Source organism: Delphinapterus leucas, chromosome 2 (genome assembly GCF_059928025.1).
Source record: "Delphinapterus leucas isolate spDelLeu-1000000601 "Yukka" chromosome 2, BTC_Dleu_Yukka2, whole genome shotgun sequence".
In the NCBI taxonomy this organism is placed as follows: Eukaryota; Metazoa; Chordata; class Mammalia; order Artiodactyla; family Monodontidae; genus Delphinapterus; species Delphinapterus leucas.
Window position 1 is genome coordinate 5,707,015 of NC_143130.1, and position 17,527 is coordinate 5,724,541.

A 17,527-nucleotide genomic window follows, 5' to 3' on the forward strand; every position below is an offset into this window, starting at 1 on the left:
AATCTCTAGGAGATTTTGCCAAAGGATTTTGGAAAGCAGCATTGCTTAGCTGAAGGAATGGTGACTTCTGCCAGTGGCTGGTCGACAAGAGCTGTGAAACAGAGAGAGAAAAATACTCAAGTGTGTTTCTTGTCACTGCAGAAAATCTGCTCATATCAGAGCATCCTCCTAAGTGACTGTGATGATTCCAAAGAAGTTGTGTAAATGTGCACACTCTATACCACACCCAGTGTAGAAACTGCAGTGGCAGAATCATTAAACAAGTAATTGTTTACCTCTGTGATAGGCAGCTTTGCTCTTATCTACAGTAATATGTATGTCAGTGGAAACACATCCAAGCAGAATGTTTGTGCTAAAGGGACTGCCAACCCTGGAATGTCTTAAAAGGTGTGTGAAGATGAAACATTGTCTCAGATGGATTGTCTGTATCTACCCCTGCGTCTCCTTTTCTCCATCTCACAGCTGAAACCCTGAGACCAAGACCACTGGAACATAGAAAAAAACAGAATCAAAACACAGCCAAAAATCCTGAGTTACTTAGGAAATGGATGCATTCGAATCACAGAGATCACTACTGAAGGTCTATACTTCTTGTTTCTGGATAACTTCCTGATAAAACATTCACCATGGGAAGAAGAATTCCCAGGTGCCATCACCTGTTTGGGGATTTAGTTGATGTAATTTTTCTAGGTGCAGTCTTTGCCTCAGCCTGAATTTTGTTAAATTTTTTTTAGCTTGTGAAATTACAGGAGGAAGAACAATACCTCAACTATGGGTGTTTGGAAAGACTTCATCTAAAATTAAACTAGCAACAAAGCCTTAGTAAAACTACCACAATATAGTCTTTTGAATAATTTTTTTTTAAAAGATGAACACTCTAGATAGACATATGGGCAATACACGAAAATTCACCGGGAGGAAATATCCCCAAAAACCATGGAAAAAAAAAAGGTCCAGCCTTACTAGTAGTCGGAAAGATATAAATCAAAGCAAAAATAAGACAGCTGTAACAATGAGAAATGTGCATATATTTTTTAAGCTAGTGTTAAGTGCTAGAGGGAGTAATATGAGATAAACATTCTTGTACGCTGCTATTGGGAATATAAATTTCTCTCCAGAAAGGTGGTAGGCATTTAATGATAACTGGCAAAACTTTAAGATGGGAAAGGAGGGTTAACGGTGTATCCACATGATAAACTTTTATGAAGACATTAAAAATTATTGAACGATATCTAGGGGCAGAGGGAGATAATCTTATCCAGTTAAGTAAAAAAAAATGTCACACTTAAAAAACTATATGAGTGGGGTCCCAATTGTGGGAAAAGGCAATTGTGTTTATAATATGTATGCACAGAAAAATGGACTTGGATTTTATGGCTGATAAATTATTTCTGTATGGTAGGTTAAAAATTTTTTAATTCCTTTTTATACTTATTCTGTACTTTAAATTCTCTGTAATCAGCATGTGTATTTTTATAATCAGAAAATATTAAATGTATATCTTTTCAAAATAGAATTGGTATATTATGCAGTCCAGAAAATATCATATATGTAAGTGCAAGGCGTAATGTAAAATCTCAAGGGGGTTTTCTGCTTTTTCTTTTGCCACCAAAGTGTGTTTTCACGTCTTTTCATACAGTCTTTTTGGTTACTTGATAACTGGATTTACAAAATATCTACTTTTCAAAAGGTAGCACTTTTTTTCTCCCAGTCTTACTGTGATATAATTGACAAACACTGTGTAACTTTAAGGTATACGTTATAAATGACTTGGCTTAGGCATGCTGTGAAATGATGACCATGCTAAGTTTAGTTAACATCCATCATCTCGTATTAGTACCCCCAAAGAAGAAAAAAGAAAGTTTGTTTTCTTGTGATGAGACCTCTTAGCATCCATTCTCTCAACAGCTTTTAAATATGCAATACAGCAGTGTTACGTGATATCCTCAGTACTTAGTTGTAACTGGCAGGTTATACCTTTTGACCACCGTCATCCAGTTCCTCCAGCCCCACTCCCTGCCTCTGGTAACTGCAAATCTGATCTCTTTTCCTATCATTTTGTTTTTTAGATTCCACAAGTAAGTGATCATACAGTATTTGTCTTTCTCTGTCTGCCTTAACTCGCTTCGCATAATGTCCTCAAGGTCCGTCCATGTTGCCACAAACGGCAGGATTTCCTTCTTTTTATGGCTGAATAATATTCCATTTATATAAATATAACACAATTTCTTTATCCAGTCATCCTTCGACGTTGTTTCTATGTCTTGGCTGCCATGAATAATGCTGCTGTGAATGTGAGGGTGCAGATATCTCTTTAACATAGTGTTTTCATCTTTTGGATATATTCCCAGAAGTGGAATTGCTGGATCATATGGTAGTTCCAGCTTTAATTTTTGTGGAACCTCCCTGGTGTTCTCCATAGTAGCTGTACCAATTTACAGTCCCGCAGACAGTGCACAAGGGTTCCCTTTTCTCCACATCCTCCTCGCCAACAGTTTTTCCCTTGTCTTTTTGATGATAGCCATTCTAACCAATGTGTGCTGATTGTGGTTTTTTTTTTTTTTTTTTGCGGTACGCGGGCCTCTCACTGCTGCGGCCTCTCCCGTTGCGGAGCACAGGCTCCGGACGCGCAGGCTCAGCGGCCGTGGCTCACGGGCCCAGCTACTCTGCGGCACGTGGGATCCTCCCGGACCGGGGCACGAACCTGTGTCCCCTGTATCATCGGCAGGCGGGCTCTCAACCACTGCGCCACCAGGGAAGCCCACTGATTGTGGATTTGATTTGCATTTCCCTGCTGATATTGAGCAGATTTTCGTGTACGGTTGGCCATTCATGTATCCTTGGGAAAATATCTATTCAGGTGTTTTGCCAGTTGTTTAATTGGATTATTTGTTGCTATTGGGTTGTATGAGTTATTTATATCTTGTGGATGTTAAGCCCTTATCAGGTATATGGTTTGCGAATTTTTTTGCTCGTTCCGTAGGTTGTCTTCATTTTGTTGACGGTTTCCTTTGCTGTGCAGAAGCTTTTTAGTTTTGATTTAGTGCAACTTGTTTATTTTGTTGCTTGGTGCTTTAGTTGTTATATCTAAAAAATTATTGCCAAGACCTATGTCATAGAGCTGTTTTCCTGTGTTTTCTCCCAAAAGTTTTAGAGTTTCTGGTCTTATATTTAAGTTTATACATTTTGAGTTAAATTTGGTCAGTGGTATAAGTTAGAGCTTATATCACTTCATTATTTTACACATGAATGTTAGTTTTCCCAGCACCTTTCATTGAAGAGACTGTCTTTTCTCCACTGAGTATTCTTGGCTCCCTTGTCAAATTTTAGTTGACTGTATACGCATGGGTTTCTTTCTGGACTCTTGATTCAGTTCCATTTTTCAATGTGTCTGTTTTCATGCTAGCACCATACTGGTTTAATTATTGTAGCTTTATAATAAAGGTTGAAATCAGGAAATACGATGCCTCCTGCTTTGTTCTTTCTCAGGATTGCTTTGGCTATTTGGAGTCTTTTGTGGTTCCATGTAAACTTTATGATTGTTTTTCTACCTCTGTAAAAAAAAAAATGTCATTGGAATCTTGATATAGATTGCTTTTAATCTATGTATGGCTTTGGGTAGTATGGACATTTTAACATTAATTCTTCCAGCCCGTTAACACAGGATACCTTTCCATGTTTTTTTGTGTTCCTCAATTTCTTTTATCAATGTCTTGTTTTCAGTGTAGAGATCTTTCACTTCCTTAGTGAAACTTATGCCTAAGTATTTTATTGTTTTTGATGCTGTTGTAAATGGGATTATTTCCTTTACTTCTTTTTCAGATAATCCATTATTATTATATAGAAATTTTACTGATTTTTAAAAAAATTGATTTATTTATTTTTGGCTGCGTTAGGTCTTCGTTGCTGCGCACGGGCTTTCTCTAGTTGTGGCAAGTGGGGGCTGCTCTTCGTTGCGGTGCACGGGCTTCTCCCTGCGGTGGCTTCTCTTGTTGTGGAGCACGGGCTCTAGGCGTGTGGGCTTCAGTAGTTGTGGCTCGCCGGCTCCAATAGTTGTGACTTGCGGGCTCTAGAGCGCAGGCTCAGTAGTTGTGGCGCACAGGCTTAGTTGCTCCGCGGCATGTGGGATCTTCCTGGACCAGGGCTCGAACCTGTGTCCCCTGCATTGGCAGGTGGATTCTTAACCACTGCGCCACCAGGGAAGCCCTCTACTGAGTTTTGTATGTTAATTTTGTATCCCGCAGCTTTGTAGAATTCATTGATTAGATCTAACACTTTTTGTGGAGTCTTGAGGATTTTCTCTATATAAAATCCTATCACCTACAAAGAGACAATTCTATTTGTTCCTTTACAGTTATGATGCCTTTGTTTCTTTTTCTTGCCTGATTGCTCTGGCTGAGACTTTTTGTATTATTTTGAATACATGTGGTGACACTGGGCACCAGTCTTGTATTTGATCTTTGAGAAAAATCTTTCAGCCTTTTACTGTTGAGTATGATGTTAGCTGTGGGTTTGTCATATATGGTCTTTATTATGCTGAGATTTGTTCTTTCTGTACCTAACTTTTTAAGAGTTTTTATCATGAATGGATGTTGAATTTTGTCAGATGTTTTTTCTGCATCTGTTGAGTTGATCATCTGATTTTTTTCTTTCAGGCTATTAGTGTCATATGTGACATTTATTGATTTGTTTATGTTGAACCATTCTTGCATGTCAGACATGAATCCCATTTGATCATGGTGAATGATCCTTTCAGTGTGCTGCTAAATGCAGTTTGCTAATATTTTGTTGCGAATATTTACATCTATATTCATCAGGGATATTGGCCTGCAGTTCCCTTTTCTTGTAGTGTCCTTTTCAGGCTTTGGTATCAGGGTAATGGTGGCCTCATAAAATGAGTTTGGGAATGTTCCCTTCTCTTGGATTTTTTGGAAGAGTTTGAAGAAGATTGGTGTTAATTCTTTTTATTATCAGTAAGTATAGTTGATTTACAGTACTTTACAACATAGTGACTCAGTATTTTTATAGCTTATAATCCATTTAAAATTATTATAAAATATTGGCTATATTCACTGTGAAGAATATACCCTTGTTGCTTATTTATTTGATACATAGTAGCTTGTATCTCTTAATCACCTACCCCTCCTTTGCCCCTCCCACCTTCCCTCTTGCCACTGGTAACCACCAGTTTGTTCTCTATATCTGTGAGTCTGTTTCTATTTTGTTATATTCATTCATTTTATTTTTTAGATACCACGTGTAAGTGATAACGTACAGTATTTATCTTTCTCTGTCCGACTTATTTCACTGAGCATAACACCCTCCAGGCCCATCCATGTTGTTGCAAATGGCAGAATTTCATTATTTTCATGGTTCAGTAACATTCCATTGTGCATATATATACAACATGGTGTGAATTCTTGTTTAATTGTTTGGCAGAATTCACCACTGAAGTCATCTAGTCCTGGGCTTTTCTTTGTTGGGAGGTTTTTGATTACTGATTCAATCTCCTTACTAGGACAGTCAGCCCTCCCTATCTGTGAGCTCCACATCTATGGATTCACCCAACTGTGGAGCAAAACTATATTTTTTTAAATTCCAGAAAGTCCCAAAAAGCAAAACTTGAATCTGCCACATGGCAACAACTGTTTACAAAGCATTTAAATTGCATTTACAACTATCTACATAGTATTTACATTGTATTAGGTATTATACGTACTCTTGAGATGATTTAAAGTATATGGGAAGGCTGCGTAAGTTATATGCAAATACTCTGCCATTTGATATAAGGGACTAGAGCATCTGAGGATTTAGTATCTGTGTGGGGTCCTGGAATGAATTCCCCACAGATATTCGAGGACGACCAATTCTGTTCATATTTTCTGTTTCTGTGATATCCATTGTAATGTCTCATCTTTTATTTATAATTATTTTGATTTGGGTCCTCTCTTATTTCCTAAGTTAGCCTAGCTAAAGGTTTGTCAATTTTGTTTATGTTTTCAAAGAACCAACTCTTAGTTTCGTAAATTATTGTTTCCCTCCTCTCTGTTTCATTTATTTCTGCTCTAATCTTTATTATTTCCTTCCTTTTGCTAACTTTGGTTTCAGTTTGTTTTTCTTCTTCTAGTTCCGTGAGGCATAGGGTTAGATTGTTTACTTGAGATGTTTCTTGTTTCTTAATGTAGACAATTATTGCTGGGAGCCACCTGGTTAGACTGCGTTTGCTGCATTCCATAAGTTTTGGCGTGCGGTGTTTCCATTTTCATTTGTCTCGAGATACTTTTTTAAATTTTCTCTTTAATTTCTTCTTTGATCCATTAGTTGTTCAGGAGGGTGTTGTTTAATTTCCATGTGTTAATGAGTTTTCCAGTTTTCCACCTGTTATTGATTTCTAGTTTCATTGTGATCAAAGATACTCGGTATGGATTCAGTCTTTCTGAATTTGTTAACACTTGTTTTGTGGCCTAGCATATGGTCTATTCTAGAAAATGTTCCATGTACCCTTGGGAAGAATCTGTATTCTGCTGTTGTTGGATAGGATGGTCTCTATATTTCTAGGTCCATTTAGTCCGTAGTTTGTTCAAATTCACTGTTTCCTTATTGAGTCTCATCTATCCATTGTTGAGAGTGCCATATTAAAGTCCCCAGCTATTATTGTATTGCTGTTTATTTCTCTTTTCAGTTCTGTTTTTGCTTTATATTTGTAGTTGCTCTGATGTTGGGTGCCTAAATATTTACAATTATCATGTAGTCTTGAGGGATTGACCCCCCCTTATCATTATATAATAGCCTGCTTTGTCTCTTTTTACCGTTTTTAGTTTAACGTTTATTTTGTGTGATGTAAGTGTAGCTACCCATGGTTTTGTGTGTGTGTTACCATCTGCATGAAATATCTTTTTCCATCCCTTCACTCTCAATCTATGTGTGTCATTAAGGCTAAAGTGAATCTCCTGTGTGCAGTGTATTTTTTTAATCTATTCATTCTATGTCTTTTGATTAAAGAATTTAATCAGTTTACTTTTAAAGTAATTGATAAGTCAGGACTCATTATTCCTGTTTTGTTCATTGTTTTTCAACTGTTTTGTAGATCCATTGCTCCTTGCTGCTTCTCCTGCTGTCTGTTGTGTGTGTGTGTGTTTTGATGTCTTTTGGTGTGAATATGCTTTGATATCTTTATCATGTTCATTTTCGTAATTACTACAGGGTTTTTTTTCCCCCTTTTGGTTACCATGAGGCTTACATAAAATATTTTAAGCTTATAACACTATTTTAAACTGATAACAAGTTAACTTTTATAGCATTCCTAAACTTTATACTTTTACTTCTCCTCTCCTTCACATTTTAGGTTATTGATGTTACAGTTTACGTATTTTTGTATTGTATATCCAGTAACAGATTATGGTAGTTACGTTTATTTTTACTGCATTTGCTTCCTCAGTTTTAAACAAGACTTGTGAGTGAACTATTCACCACTATTTTCATATTACACAATTGAACTTTGGTATATTTACCATTACCTGTGAGTTTTATGCTATCTTCTTAAATTTTTATGATGTTAATTAATTAGCACCTTTTTACTTCCTCTCAAAGACTCCCTTTAGCATTTCTTGTGAAGTAGGTCTAGTGGTGATGAACTCCCTCAGCTTTTGTTTGGGAGTCTTTATCCTTCCTTCATTTGTGAAGGACAGCTTCACCAGGTATAGAATTCTTGGTTGACAGGTTTTTTTTTTATTTCATTATTTTGATTTATATTATTCCATTCTCCAGAAACAGAAAATTTTCCATTGAGACATCTACCAGTAGTCTTATATGGGTTTCCTTGTATGGAACTTTTCTCTTTTCTCTTGCTACTTTCAAAATTATTTAATTTGTTTTTGACTTTTGACAGTTTAACTATAATGTATTTTGATGTAACCTTACTTGGATACAATCTGTTTGGAGTTGGGTCTCATGGATCTGAATGTTCATTTCTTTCCCCAGGCTTGGCATGTTTTCAGCCACTGTTGCTTTAAATACACTTGCTGTCCCTTTCTCTTTCTCTTGTCTTCTTGGAATTCCCATAATGTGGATAGTTTCTCTTGATTGTGTCCCGTAAGTCTTGCAGGCTTTCTTCACTCTTTAATTCTTTTTTCTTATTGCTCCTCTGACTAGATAATTTCAAATGTCCTGTCTTCTAGGTCATTGATTCTTTCTTCTGCATGGTTAAGTCTGTTTTTGAGACTTTCTATTGAATCCTTCAGTTCAGTCATTGTATCTTTCAACCCTAGGAGTTCTGTTCAGGTTTTTTTGATGGTTTCTGTTTCTTTATTGAGCTTCTCATTTTGTTCATGCATTGTATTCTTAATTCTGTTCAGCTGTCTGAGTGTCCTTGCAGTTCACTAAACTTCTTTCAGCGGATTATTCTGAATTCTTTGTTCACAGAGGGTCAGTCATTAAAGCTTTATTAGTTTCCTTTGGTGGTGTCATATTTACCTCCTTTTTTTTGTGATCCTTGACTCCTTACATTGGCGTCTGTGCATTTGAGTAATCCGGCTCCTCTTCTAGACTTTATGGGTTTGCTTGGGCAGAGGAAGATCTTCACCAGGCAGCTCAGTTGGGGCTTCTGGGTGTGTCTTCTCGTAATATCCTTGGACAGGTGGGGCCTGCTATTACGGTCTTTTTTGGTACGAGGCAGCTGCTCAAGCTCTGGAGATAGGGACAGGGGGCGTGTGACACTGGTTGAGAACAGATGGATAGAACTGCTGACTTGTTTCCCTGCTCAAGTTAAGCCATAGGAGGGGGTCCCTGGGGGCCTGGAGTCTCTGGTCAGGCTTACTGGTTGGTCTGGATTGGGTCCTGTACTGAGCAGAAGGCAGGGCTATGAATTATGAATAGTTCCCCTGCCCTGGCTGTGCAGCAGGATGGGACCCAGAGTCTGTACAGCTCATTGTTTGGGGGCCCAGATGAGGCCAGAGTGTACACTGAATAGCCTGGTCGGTGAGGCTACCAGTTTTGCTCTGCAGATGGAGGGAGCCACAGGCTGCGCTTGCTGCTCGGGTATCAGTAGAAGCAGGGCTGTTGAATGGGCTGCACAGCTCCCCGTGTGTTCTGGTCAGCTTCCCTGGTGAGACAGGCTGAAGACTATATTCAGCAAAGAAGGGGCTACAAATTAGATCCGCTGACTGGGCACCGCAAGAGAAGCAGCTCTTTAGCCAGTAAAGCTGTTCATTTGTTGTCTTAACTCAAGCCAACCCGCACCCCAAGTTCCCTGGCCAAACAGAGCCACTGGCTTTATTCTGCAAACTATTGGTTCTGCCTGTCCTTCTCTGGGCTCAAGTGCCACTGAGTCATACAGCTTCCAGGAGTTGTCCCTAGCCCTTCTGGTCAGATGGGGCCAGATGACACTCTCCACAAGGTGGGGGGGACTGTGATTCAGCTCCCTGCCTGCACATGGTCCAACCAGGCTGTACGGCCTGTAAAACTCATCATTTGAGGACCTGAATGAGGCAGACTGGCACCCTGCCGATTCCCCTGGTCATGCCGTGCACCCACCTTGGTTCTGCAGATGAGCAAAACCACAGGTTGGTACTACTGCTTGGGCTCTGCAGGTAGGAACTTTGTTTGCCGAGATCCAAGTGCTGGTTGTTGAAAGCCCCTCCCCTTGCTCGATCACAGTCACGTTCCCAGTGGTGGAGCCCTGCAGATTCCCCTGAGTTCTCCATGAGGTAAGACCAGAGTGGGAACCCCCAGGAAGTGACCTACAGTGCAGGGAGAGCTGATGTCCCCCCAGCTCTCTTTTCTCACTGGAGAACCATAGGCTCAGGGAAGACCTCTTTGTGTGGTGTTGTGCTGGCCTGGGGGAGGGACACCGTGGTCAGCGTGTAGCTGTCCCGCTTATCCTTCTCATGCAGTCTGTCTTGGTCTCTGTGATGAAGGGGGTGCTTCAGCCTTACCCCCATTTTCTAGAATTTTCTCAGTGGCATCATGTCCATGAATAGCTTTTAGTTCCTCCTGTGAGGTGGATGAAGTTGGAAACGACCTACGTTATCATCTTGGTGACATCGCTCTCTTCAAAAAGGTATCTTTACAACAAAGATAACCTAACATTTTAGCACAGTGGTGAGATTGGTTGTTGCTGAGGATACCTTCCAGTCTCTCAAGGTAGCCTTTACTCCAGGCTCTAAGCCTATGCAGGAACCCATGATCTTTTTTTTTAAATAAATAAATTTATTTATTTATTTATTTATTTAGGCTGTGTTGGGTGTTCGTTACTACGTGCGGGCTTTCTGTAGTTGCGGCGAGCGGGGGCTGCTCTTCCTTGCGGTGCACGGGCTTCTCACTGTGGTGGCTTCTCTTGTTGTGGAGCACGGCTTCTAAGCGCATGGGCTTCAGTAGTTGTGGCTCTTGGGCTCTAGAGCACAGGCTCAGTAGTTACGGAGCACGGGCTTAGCTGCTCCACGGCATGCGGGATCTTCCCGGACCAGGGCTCGAACCCATGTCTCCTGCATTGGCAGGTGGATTCTTAACCACTGCGCCACCAGGGAAGCCCTCATGATCTTTTTCATTCCTTGTTTGAGGCATCTTTCCTTGGACTTAACTTCCTGTAAAAGACTGATCATGCCCATGTGCTGGATACTTTAGAGGTTGTGTGCAGAATACTTTTGTATAGATAGCTGCGTTCAGTCCTTGCCATTGCCTTGTGAGATAGGCAGGCCAGGATTATGTACGAATTCATTGTCTAATGGTTCTTAGACCTAGCAGAGACATGTTTCTCTTCCTTTACTAGAAGTTAAATGTTCTGTTAATCATGAGTGTATTGATTTTCTTTTCAGTTAAGGTAGAGCAAGTAGGCAAGGTGGAAGCAAGTGGAAAAAGTTGGGCTTGGGAGAGATGTTCAGGTTAAAGAGTTGTTCTTTTGGGTTTTTTTGTTTGTTGGTTGTTTTTTGGTTCTTTTGCTTCAAGATCACAGACGCTTTGCCATTTTAGTGTGCATTTGGAATCTCTGAGAAGGTGCTGTGGTATGCAGGGGCATCTGCCCACAGAATCCCTTTTCCGCTAACCACTGTACCGCACTTGTAGTCTGTGGAACCCACACTGGGATACGTTCTCCATAGGATCGAGCGGCTAGCCTGAAGTCACGTCAGTTTCATCCTGTAGCGCTAGAAACTACTTGTAAACCATTTAGCGCAGGTGAATCCTCACTGTGGTAAGTTGGAATAGATAGAGAACGAAAATCATACGAATCCAGAAGGAAGTGAGTTGTCTCAGCCGTGCTTCAAGTATCAGTTGCTGGAAATATAAAACCAAAGTTGACTCTAACTTGCTATGTTTTTACTTTCACTTACCCTCATACACTGTGTACTAAGTACTTGCTCATTGCAAAGTTAAGTTTCTAACAGGGAAGTTTCTAACAAAACTTCCTAGTTTTACTGTCCTGCGTGGACCCTTGAGAAAATCTTCTAAGCTCTACCTTCAAAATACCATCAGAGTTGCCGACCTCATGCCATCTTCCGGCCACCCTCGCTTCTCACCTGGGGTACTGCAGCCTCCTCCAGTCGGGCTGCATGCTGTCCCTCTTGCTTTCTTACAATCTGTGTCCAACAGTGATCCTTTTGGGACTTCCCTGGCGGTCCAGTGGTTAAGACTTCGCCTTCCATTGCAGGGGGTGCAGGTCTGATCCCTGGTCGGGGAGCTAAGATCCCACATGCCTCATGGCCAAAGAAACCAAAACATAAAACAGAAGCAATCCTGTAACAAATTCAATAAAGGCTTTAGAAATGGTCCACATCAAAGAAAACTCTTTAAAACAACAACAGACGATCCTTTTAACACAGCCCTCAGAACCCACTTCTGCTTGCCATCTCCTGCTGGAGTCTCCTTTCACTCCGAGTAAAAGTCACAGTTACCATGGCCTCCACGGTCGTGTGCGCTCTGCCCTCCCCCCCGCCCCGCCTCTCCTCCTTTTCTCACTTGACCTACTCCAGCCACCCTGGCCCTCAGGTTCTCCCTACTTCAGGGCTTCTGTGCATTCCGTCCTCTTCCTAGAATGTTCTTCTCCCACGTTTTGTTCAAAAATCACTTTCACAGTACGGCCTACTCTGCTCAGCCTGTTTTAAACTGCAGTTTATTTTGTTTATTGCCTGTGTCTTACCCCCAGAATGTAGGTTCCATCATCCCTAGAATGTAGGCTCCGTGAGGAAAAGAGTCAGCAAAATGTGGGCCACAGGCCAGGTGTGGTCCATGCCTTTTTTCGTAAATAAAGTCTTACTGGAACACAGCCACTCAAGTTCATTTACTTGGTGTCTCTGGCTGTGTTCGTGCTGCCACAGCCAGGCTGGCTGGTTGTGACAGAGACTGTCACCTAGTTTGGCCCACAAAGCCAAACATAGCTGCTATCTGGCCCTTCATAGAAAAAGTCGGCTGATTTCCCATTAACTGCTCTATCTCCAGGACTTAGAATGGTGCATTGATTTCTTCTGTAGCAGCTTGAACTTGAAGGGCCCTGTGCCTCAATTGACCTGTTAGGAGTCCAGAGGAAGGGCCCAGGAGGAAAATCCAAAATGCTCTGGTCAATGTGAGTCAATTTGAAAAGGATCTTTACCAAAATATACTTCTCTGGGAAATGATGTTTAAGGATGGCAGCTAAAGTACTACTGGTCTCTGTTATACCTGGACACTCTCTAACCTCAAATCAGGCATTAATCATTCATGGGTAGATCTCCCCATCTAGAATATGATCGTAAGGTCATCCTACATTTACTACACATTAATCGTGTACATGATTAATCATATAATCACACATCTGTATGTATATATATGTACATATATACACACACATACGAATATACATATGTGTGTGTATGTATATATATATATATATATGTCATTGATCTTCCCATCAGTAACCTGAGGAGATCCCTATGCATTTTAGAAATAAGTCAGGGTTCTATTAACACTGCATGTAAATACGCTGTGATATTACCTCTCACCGCATGCTCATTTCATACATCACAGAATTTGGTAATTTGACATTGCCTAACTTTGTCCTTAATTCATTGTATATTACTAATAGCGCTTATTGAGGGACGTCCATGTCTCAGATACTTTAGTTATGCCTTCTTTCACTCTTACTCTGTGGTTGTCTTCATTGTACAGGAAATTTGGCCTCAGATTAAGGAGGTTTCCTAAGGGCCCAGAGCTAGTGAGTGGCAGAGCTAGGATGTAAAAGAAGGTTCTCTTGGTTCTAGAGCAAATGTCCTTTCCTTGGTCCCAGGTTGCCGCTCTGCCGTCAAGCAACACTTTCTTAGTCTCTCCAAAAGGCAGCTGTTTCCCTTCCCTCTATCTCTTAAATCGAAGTTTCTGCTTTCGATCTCTTGAAATCCTCCTTTTATTAACACATTTAAGTCAGTGCATGATGACAGCCAGGTTAGTGAAGCATCATCCCACTTCTGGACATGCTGGGCCGTTGGTGTCAACTGTCTGTCTCTGTTCCCCATGCTTGGTAAGGTGACAGCATCTCTCTGATGGCCAAGTGATGTATTGACCGAAGCAGGTAGACCCCACTCCTGAGAACAGCTCTGCCCTTTTCCTGTCTTGTCCAGAAATGCAGCCCTTCACACACTAGCCCATCAAGGGAATATTTTACTCCCAAGGGGATTCTCTCCCATGACCCACCCAACAAAGAGCAAGTGCCTTCCTGAAGCAGGTGGCTTCAGGTTTCATTTCCAAGCAGTTCCGGCCGGGCAGATGCAGGCCACCTGTGACTTTGGTTTGAGTAGATCACAGACCAAAGAGAAACCCCATCTTATTCACCCTGATAGCCTGGTATCCTTCTGGGCAGAGTGCCTAGAGTATATCGCCCCCCGAATATTGTTGGATGAATAAATGCTGTTTCCACTGGACATTTCTAACCTCTTGTTACTATTTTACCTAATCATTTATACTCACTTTCTAAATGGAGAGGCCAGGTCTCCTAATGGGATATTTGGAGACTTTCTGAAGAATCAGGCAATACCTCTAAGTTTGCACGCTTAGGAATTGGGTGTGAACTAAGTAAACAGGATTGGGTGAGAAGGTAGTGTTATCAGAAATGTTAGTGTTTACTTAGGAAAATGGCCCATCACCTGCTACTTACAGGGTGTGTCAGCCCGTCATGTGAGAAGCAAACAAGCCATTGGTCACACAGGTGACAGTACACACAGTTCCCTGAGGTCAAGAATTCTGCTCTTGGGCTTCCCTGGTGGCACAGTGGTTAAGAATCCGCCTGCCAATGCAGGGGACACGTGTTCGAGCCCTGGTCCAGGAAGATCCCACATGCCGCGGAGCAGCTAAGCCCGCGAACCACAACTACTGAGCCTGCATGCCACAACTACTGAGACTGTGCTCTAGAGCCCACGAGCCACAACTACTGAGCCCGCGTGCCACAACTACTGAAGCCCGCACACCTAGAGCCCATGCTTGGCAACAGGAGAAGCCACCGTAATGAGAAGCCCACACACCACAATGAAGAGTAGCCCCTGCTCACCACAACTAGAGAAAGCCTGCATGCAGCAACAAAGACCCAACGCAGCCAAAAATAAACAAATAAATATATATTAAAAAAGAAAAGAATTTTGCTCTTCCACCCCGGAAAATATCTGAGTTTCCGCAATCACAGGACCAACTTGGTCTCTGGAGGCACCGTCTTCTTGTTGCTTTTGCTGCCCGGCCCGCTCTGAGATTGGCATTTTCTGTGTACAGATGTTGTCAGCAAAACTGGCTCATTCCTGCCTCAGGAGGAAAGCAGCTTCCACTGATTGCTGGCTGACAGCTGAAAGCAGGGAAAGAAGCCTGATCCATTCATAACTCCCCCGATGTGCCACCTAAAATATCCCTGCCACTCCAAGCGGGTGGTCTGGCTGCTCGTGTGGGCTGCTGTAATTGTCACTGTGCAACCAGGATTTTAACAAAGAGCCATTTCTTAAACAATGCAACTACGAAACCAACGTTTCCGTTAGGGAAGAGACCCCTTTTGAACGCTAGGCCCGGGCTCCGAGATTGTCTCACCATTTAGCAGCTCCAGTGTGGGCTGGAGCTTTGCTGTTGCTGTTTTGTAAGGGAATCAGAATCACACCTGATCTAAAAACAAACGGGACGAGAAAGAGATGGTCTAAGTTGCAGGTGTGTGGAGGACACACATGAAGATGCCTAAGTTCCTGTGAACCAGGAAGAAACCGCAGTCGGAGGGAACCGTCCTCGTTGATGGAGGTGTTCAGATGGGCACAGGCTTTGGCTGTTCTTGGACACTGGTCATCTGCCTGCCTTGGGTACCAGGCTGGGTTGAATAGTGTCCCCCCTGCCAAGATTCACATCTACCTTGGAACTTCAGAATGTGACCTTATTTGGAGATAGAGTCTTTGCAGATGTAATTATTTAAGTTAAAATGAAGTCATACTGGATTAGGTGTGCCCTAAATCCACTGACTGGTGGCCTTATAAGAAAGCCATGTGGGACTTCCCTGGTGGCACAGTGGTTAAGAATCCACCTGCCAATGCAGGGGACACGGTTTCGAGCCCTGGTCCGGGAAGATCCCACATGCCACGGAGCAACTAAGCCCGTGCGCCACAACTACTGAGCCTGTGCTCTAGAGCCCGCGAGCCACAATTGCTGAGCCGACGTGCCACAACTACTGAAGCCCGCGCGCCTAGAACCCATGCTCTGCAACAAGAGAAGCCACTGCAATGAGAAACCCGCACACTGCAACCAAGAGTAGCCCCCGCTCGCTGCAACTAGAGAAAGCCCGTGCACAGAAGCGAAGACCCAATGCAGCCAAAAATAAATAAAATAAAGAAAGCCATGTGATGGCAGAGGGACACGTGGGGGAGGGTATGTGACAACGGAGGCCAAGATTGGAGTATTGCAGCTACAAGCCAAGGGGTACCCAGGGGTGCTGGCAACATCAAAAGCTGGAAGAGGCAAGGAAGGGTCCTTCCCTGGAGCCCTCAGAGGGAACATAGCCCTGCTGACACCTTGACTGTACACTTCTCACATCCAGAACTGTGAGAGAATATAGTTCTCTTGGTTTAAGTTGGCGGGACTTTGTTACAGCAGCCCTAGGAAATGAATACAGGCATCTATAATCAGCTCAGAACAACCCCGGGCTGCTTCCTGGGCGATGCCAGCGAGGACCAGAGAACATAATGCACGGCCAGCAGTGATTGCCCCGCTGATCAGAAGAGAGCAGACCAGCGCCATCTGCGGCTTTTGTCCCTTGTTGGCGAGCCCAGAACTACATGTGGCCAACAGCTTAGGAGCCAGCATATCAGCCTGGGCTGTGAGTGCCAGGATTGCCTAAGGGGATGCCTTTCCCCATCTCCGGCTGTGCATCAGGTTCTCCAGTTAAGAACCCGAATGATTCCTATTTCATCAGGTGGCTTCTGTTGCTGCAGAAAAGGCTAAAAATGGAATTATCTCTTTTGAGGAAAGAAAATCTTTTTGGTTACCTCATTAAAGAAATCTTGTCTCTTTATGGGCATTGGGTGACATTCTGTATTCATGCTTATTTTCTGATCCAGAGCTATAAACAAAGACAGAATCACTATGACAAGGTTTTTCTTCTGAGCTGGCTAAATTATATTACTTTTTCTTTGTTGCTTAGGTAAGGCTTACTTTATATGGTTTTATACACCGAATGAAAAGTCTCACAGTGGGTTCGTGATGATGGAAGTGATTCATTAATTCATTCATCAAAGAACATTTATTGGCCATATCTGAAAGATGTGTTGATTCCCAGAGATTCTCTCTGGAAGGACGTATAAGTAACAGCAAAAGTTGCTTCAGGTGATGGAAACTGGGGACCTACTCTTCACCGTCTACCTTTTTTATCTACATGTATTGAGTATTTGGAATAAATAAATAAAAATTTAATTTTAGCATGCCATTGGTTTTTCTAAAACATGTTTAAAATATTTATTGAGCGCTCGTTACATACAGACACTGTACTAATTATGAAGCATACAGTTTTAAACAAAGCAGACACAATCACTGCCCCCATGGGAGAAACCATCTATGACCTAATATTCACACAAATAATTAGATAATTGCAAAATTGGTAATCCTCTGAAAGAGAAGAATTTGGTACTGTAAGAAAGAATAATATGAGGGACCAAATAAGATTGGGGCATCATTGAACACCTGAGGGGATGATGGTTTACCTGAAGGAAGATAGAATTCACTGGCTAAGAAGAAGGAAACAACTCAAGCTGAAGCCTGGAGCAGAACAGGAGCTTGGCATATGCCATTTCTTGAACTTGGAAGCGGCCAGAGTGGCTGGGGAAGATGAAGAGATGGGTGGGGTGAGCAGTGACCGGATGACGCAGGATTTTCATTCATGCAACAAGCGATCAAGTGCCTACTTCATGCCCAGTACCGTCCCAGCACTAGAAACACGGCAGTAAACAAACAGAGGGCTTTCTCAGCCGTTTATGGAATTTGGATTTCCTCAAGAGTCGAAAGGGATTCCACCAAAGTATTTGAAGAAGAGAATGTATATGATCTGATGTAGATACTT

The 17,527-nt window shown here is 42.1% G+C and overlaps 1 protein-coding gene across 3 annotated transcripts in view; it reads left to right on the plus strand.

Moving 5' to 3' along the window:
• Window positions 1-17,527, plus strand: part of RSU1 (Ras suppressor protein 1) — a 300,130-nt gene that overhangs the window by 195,062 nt on the left and 87,541 nt on the right. The window lies entirely within an intron of this gene.